Genomic DNA, 6000 nt, shown 5'->3' with positions numbered 1-6000 from the left:
CCTTTGAGCCGGAGCTCATTTGATGATCAGTGGATATGTCTAGTCACTCCCTGCCCTCATTGTCTCCGCATGAGCGCCCACGCCGCCAAGCCAGCTCCCTGCACGTTATGATGATTTTATCCTGCAATATCATCCGCAGTCCCTATCTACAGCAGAAACGCCAGAACAACAACCTTCTTATCCTGCACATATGTCTGGCACTGGTCCTCATTATCAACCCCGGAGAGAGGGTGAGTCTGAGGAAGAGCTAGAAGAGCCGGAACTACCCACGGAGGGAGACACTCAGGAGGATATTCCACATCCCCACTCAACCATTCCATCTGAGAGAGTGCCAACCTCTGAGGCTGAACACCCACGTGCCCCTCCAATAGCTCCTATCACTGATACCCAGTCTGTGCTCCTACAGCAATTGATAGAAGAAATAAGAAATCAAGGCAGATTAATCCAGCAGTGCATGCATGGGAGTAGGAGTAGGGAGTAGGAGGGTAGAAGGTCCTTCTTTCCCTGATCTCACAAGGGAAGATGAAAGCCAGTACCTGATGCTAAAGATGGCCCTGTCCAACTTGTTAGATCCAAGAGAATCAGAACAATACAAATATCACATCCTGTTGGATCATCTAAAGGTAGATCAGGCAAGGAGACTTGCACTGGCTTATGTTTATGCCCCAGATCCTTACACTCAAGCTATACGGGCCCTAGATGAGCGTTATGGTCAACCTAGACAGCTTGCTTTGAAGGAGCTCCGAGCTATAATGGAGATGCCTGTTATTCGAACAGGTGATGGTAGAGGCTTAGACCAATTTGCCCTCAGACTTCAGGCATTAGTGGGCCTCCTCCAGTCCATGGGCCCTGAAGGCCTCTCTGAGCTTACCTGTGGTTCACATGTTGAGCGGCTTCTGGAGAAGCTTCCCCATGAGCAGTTCTGCCAGTTTAAGAGATGTATGAGTTTGAGTAGACCAGGTCCCCTTTCCTATAACCTCCTGGATTTTTCCAACTGGCTGCAACAAGAAGCTCGCTGTCAGCCTAGGAGAGAAAGAACACCTCAGCCTATCAGTCAGCCTTTCCGTCAGAAGTCGTCAACCTCTCAACCATTAAGAGGTACATCCATACTCCATGGTGCCAAAACCTCCTCTCTTGTGACCTCCATTAAAGCCCAAGTTGCCCCACTTAAGGTTAGTCAGCCTCTCCCCCCTGCCTCATCTGAAGGCTGTCCAGTGTGTGCCTACTGTAATTCTACTGAACATCATGTCAGTAAATGTGTTTATTTCCTCCAACTTACCAAAGACCAGAGAACTAACTGGATCAAGGAACAGAGACGTTGTTGGCGATGTGCACGAGATCACTTTGCAAACCAATGTGACCTGAAGGGACGCTGCAGCCAGTGCAACGGGAAACACCTACACATCCTTTGTAACATTAACCAGAGGCAAGTGCAGAATCTATATCTCGACCACCCTAGTGATTGCAATAAAGTACTACTGAAAGTAGTTGAAGTGACCTTGCGCAATGGAGACAGATCCTTAGACACTTATGCCATACTGGATGATGGGTCCGAAAGAACAATCCTTCTGCACCCTGCTGCGCAAACACTTCAGCTAGAAGGAAAACCTGAGAGCCTAAAGCTGAGAACTGTGAGACAGGATGTTCAGACTCTCAATGGAGCTACTGTGTCCTTCAGCCTTATTCCTAAGCTCATCCTAATAAATCCTATGTCATCAGTCAAGCTTTCACTGCTGACAAACTGTCCTTGTCTGAACATTCTCACCCTGTTAAATCCCTCCAGCGGCGCTACTCTCACCTCCGTCAGCTTCCTCTCAAACAGCTTAATAATGTAAGACCCTTACTCCTCTTAGGGGCTGATCAAACGCATCTTATTACCTCAACGCAACCAGTGAAATTGGGCCCTCCTGGAGCCCCTGTAGCAATCAAGACTCTGCTTGGCTGGACACTGCAAGGTCCTGCAAGAGATCTTACTAGCTCTCCTTCTGCTTGTTCTCACTATATCTCCTTTAAATGCCCGCCTGATGACATACACCACAATGTACAGAAGCTATGGCAGCTAGATGCATTACCTCAAAGGAGCATGAAAGCTGTGGTTCGATCCAAACAGGATCACGAGGCAATGCACCAGCTTGAGACCCAAACCATCCGAACACCTGTTGATGGCATCCTACGCTATGCAGCACCTCTCCTCCGTGTAGACCCCTGGCCCCCTCTGAAGGCCCCCAAGGAGGCAGTTATGTCCCATCTCCGCAGCTGTGAAAAGCGACTCTTTCGGAACCCACAACAGGCAGAGACCTATTCCAGAGAGATCCAGAAACTAATTGATGCTGGGTATGTCAAGAAGTTGTCTTCATCTGAAGTGGAAGATGTCGCTGAGTCCTGGTACATACCCCATCACATTGTGCATCACAATGGTAAAGACCGCATTGTGTTTGATTGTTCCTTCTCCTATCAAAATCAGTGCCTGAACTCTCAGTTGCTTCCTGGACCAATCCTTGGGCCTTCCCTCCTTGGAGTTCTGCTCCGTTTTAGGCAGCACAAGACTGCAGTCAGTGGAGACATCAAATCAATGTTTCATCAGGTGCGCCTGTTACCCCAGGATAAACCTCTCCTTAGATTCCTCTGGCGTGACCTGGACTGCAAAGTTCCTCCAACTGTGTATGAATGGCAAGTTCTCCCATTTGGCACGACCTCAAGCCCTTGCTGTGCCATTTACATCCTCCAAAGGATCATCAAAGATGCACAGGCTGATAAGCGTATTGTGTATTCCATACACAATTGCTTCTATGTGGATAACTGTCTACAAAGTCTTCACAGCCCAGAGGAAGCCAAAGACCTCCTTCACAGTCTGCGCACCACCCTCTCCTCTGGTGGCTTTGAAATCAGACAATGGGCCAGTAATGATCCTCAAGTCATCTGTGACCTTCCTCCTGAAGCCAGGTCAGAACAAACTGAGCTCTGGCTGTCACACCATCCTTCCCTTGATCCCTCAGAATCTACTCTAGGCCTCCTCTGGAACTGCCATACAGACACCCTCAGATACAGACACAGAGCCCTTGAATCTAACACTCCAACTATGCGACATATTTACAGAGTTCTGGCTAGCCAATACGATCCCCTCGGCTACATCCTCCCTTACACGACAAGGGCCAAAATCATTGTCCAGCACTTATGGGGAAAGGCACGAGAATGGGATGACCCAAATCTCCCCCATGATATTTTAGAAGCCTGGCTTTCATGGGAAAAGGAACTTCCTAACCTCTCCACCATCATCTTTCCTCGCTGCCTCACACCTCAGTCAGTGGACTCCTCCTCAGCCACCTATGACCTTCACATCTTCTGTGATGCATCGGAGCAATCCTATGGTGCAGTTTCCTACATGCGCATGGAAGATGGTCAGCAGCAAGTGAATGTTTCCTTCCTCATGGCGAGGTCTCGCGTTGCTCCCAAAAAACGGCTGTCAATTCCACGACTTGAATTATGTGCTGCTCTCACAGGAGCTCAGCTATTCAGTCTCCTTCAGACAGAGCTCACCCTCCACATTAGACAGACTATCCTGTGGACTGACTCTACCACTGTGCTCTATTGGCTCACGTCTGACTCTTGCCGTTATAAAGTCTTTGTTGGAACCAGAATAGCTGAGATTCAGGAGCTCACTAAAGGCCAGGAGTGGCGTTATGTTGATTCACAGAACAACCCAGCAGATGACCTAACCAGAGGAAAGCTGCTGTCTGATCTTGGCAGGCCTTGCAGGTGGAACCAAGGACCTGCCTTCCTGTCTCAGTCCTTTGAACTGTGGCCAACTAGCCCTGCTATAGAGCAATCTGATGACCCCATAGAGCTGCGTAAGCCCAGTTTCTGTGGTTCTGTGTCCATCAGTCCAGGCCCCTCTATCCCTGACCCTAGTCAATTTGTCACCTTCCAAAATCTCCTTGACTACATGGCTGCATCCCTTCATGGGGCGGCAAAACCTCCATCAGCAGAGAACTACCATGATGCAAAGATAGCCATTCTAAGACAAGCCCAATTGGAGTCCTTCAAGGATGATTTAGTCTGCCTTGAAACCCAAAAGCCTCTTCTACCTTCAAGCCGTTTACTCTCCCTTGCCCCAGAGTTAGACCCAGCATCAGGGCTCATCCGGGTAGGTGGAAGGTTACGTCGGAGTAGTGATCTACTTCCTGATGCCATTCATCCGGTTGTCTTGGACCCTGCCATCCTATCACAAAACTTATAATTAAGAGCTATGATGACCACCTACAACATCCTGGTCGAGAAAGGCTTTTTGCTGAGTTGAGGAGGCAGTACTGGATCCTTAGGGGCCGTGAGGCAGTCCGAAAACATCAGCATAGATGTCCTAAGTGCCAACAGTTCCGTGCACATCCAATTATTCCCCAAATGACAGATCTTCCTCTGGTTCGCCTTCGCTTTCACAAACCTCCGTTCTTTTCCACTGGGATGGATTGCTTCGGGCCCTACACAGTAAGGATAGGCAGACGAGCTGAGAAAAGGTGGGGAATAATTTTCAAATGTCTAACGACTAGGTGCGTGCATCTTGATCTACTCAGTCACATGAATACGGATTCCTTCTTAATGGCACTCCGGCGCTTTATTGCTCGCAGAGGTAAACCATTTGAACTACTCTCTGATAGAGGTACCAACTTCATTGGAGGCAGGAAAGAGCTTCTAGATGCCTATCATTCCCTAACCCCTGACCTTCAGGCAGCTCTAGCCAAGCAAAGGATTTCCTTCAAATTCAATCCTCCACACGCACCTCATTTTGGTGGAACCTGGGAGCGTGAAATACGCTCCATCAAAATTGCCCTGGAGACCACCCTAGGTGCTCAAGTTGTCAGTGAGGAGGTACTACGCACAGTCATGATTGAAATTGAAGGCATTCTAAATTCTAAGCCCTTAGGCTACGTGTCATCTGACATTGCTGATCCTGACCCTGTGACCCCTAACTTGCTGTTGATGGGGCAGCATGATGCTTCTCTTCCTCTGGTAACCTATCCAGACTCTGAGCTGTATAGTCGCCGTCAATGGCGGCATAGTCAAATCCTCTCTGACCATTTTTGGGCCCATTTCCTCAGAAATTACCTCCCTTCTCTTCAGTCCAGACAGAAATGGCGCACAGACAATCCTAACCTGCAACCTAACACTGTTGTGCTAATTCTGGATCCTCAACTTCCCCGATCCCAATGGTCAGTGGGTAAAATCACCTCCCTCCATCCCAGCACAGATGGCCGTTGTAGGGTTGCTAATGTCCAAGTCAAGGACAGGACATACACGAGACCTGTTGCCCACCTTATCCCTCTCCCAGCCCTACCTGATACCCCCTGAGTTGTCAAATTTGCTGTACAAATTTGGGGGCGGCTGTTGAGGAGTTTTTTTTGTTGCAGCCTCAAAATAAGTGCCACACCCCTCTAGCATACTAATTTCCCTATTAGCCCTAAGCTCCACCCAACCAATCAAGTCAATTAGGACTCCCCTCAGGCTTTATTAGCTGCACCTGTGCCCACAGCTTCTCATTTCTGTTGTATGTGGCTGTTCTGTGCAGGGGACTGACTTTTACTCCCTTTGATTTCCTGCGTGTGCGTAACTGATTATGTAAGTGCTTTTGTTTCATATTTAGAGATTTGGTTTAAGTTTGTCCTAAGTATGCATTTCAAGTTTGTTTCCTGCTTAGGCATGTGCTTAGTTAACTTGTTGTGAGTAGGTTGCCTCATTTCTTGTTTATATGACTGTGGAAGATTTGTACTTGCTTTGTAACTGATTTGTTTATTATTTAAACCTAAAAAACTCTGTATTTCTGTTTCAATTTGTAGAAACCACACGCTCACACGCTCATATATAATATACAATACCCTTGGATGTGCAATAAAAACCTTGTGAACCTGAGTGACTAGACTGGACCTGTTCTTACCGACAGCCCCACTGGCTTCAAACTAGCTACCTGAACATTCCTCCTCCTTACTCCTTTTCAATTACAGTAATGTA

At 48.0% G+C, this 6000-nt stretch overlaps 1 long non-coding RNA gene across 1 annotated transcript; it reads left to right on the top strand.

Moving 5' to 3' along the window:
- Window positions 1-4914: 4914 nt before the first annotated feature.
- On the top strand, window positions 4915-5901 carry LOC125261339. Its single transcript, XR_007183268.1, has 2 exons — window positions 4915-5610; window positions 5829-5901. It is a non-coding gene; the product is annotated as an uncharacterized LOC125261339 (long non-coding RNA).
- Window positions 5902-6000: the final 99 nt, after the last annotated feature.

The sequence above is a fragment of the Megalobrama amblycephala genome, unplaced genomic scaffold (genome assembly GCF_018812025.1).
Source record: "Megalobrama amblycephala isolate DHTTF-2021 unplaced genomic scaffold, ASM1881202v1 scaffold399, whole genome shotgun sequence".
Classification (NCBI taxonomy): domain Eukaryota; kingdom Metazoa; phylum Chordata; class Actinopteri; order Cypriniformes; family Xenocyprididae; genus Megalobrama; species Megalobrama amblycephala.
Note: the sequence above shows the minus strand (reverse complement) of the source record. Positions and strands in the feature narration are given on the sequence as shown.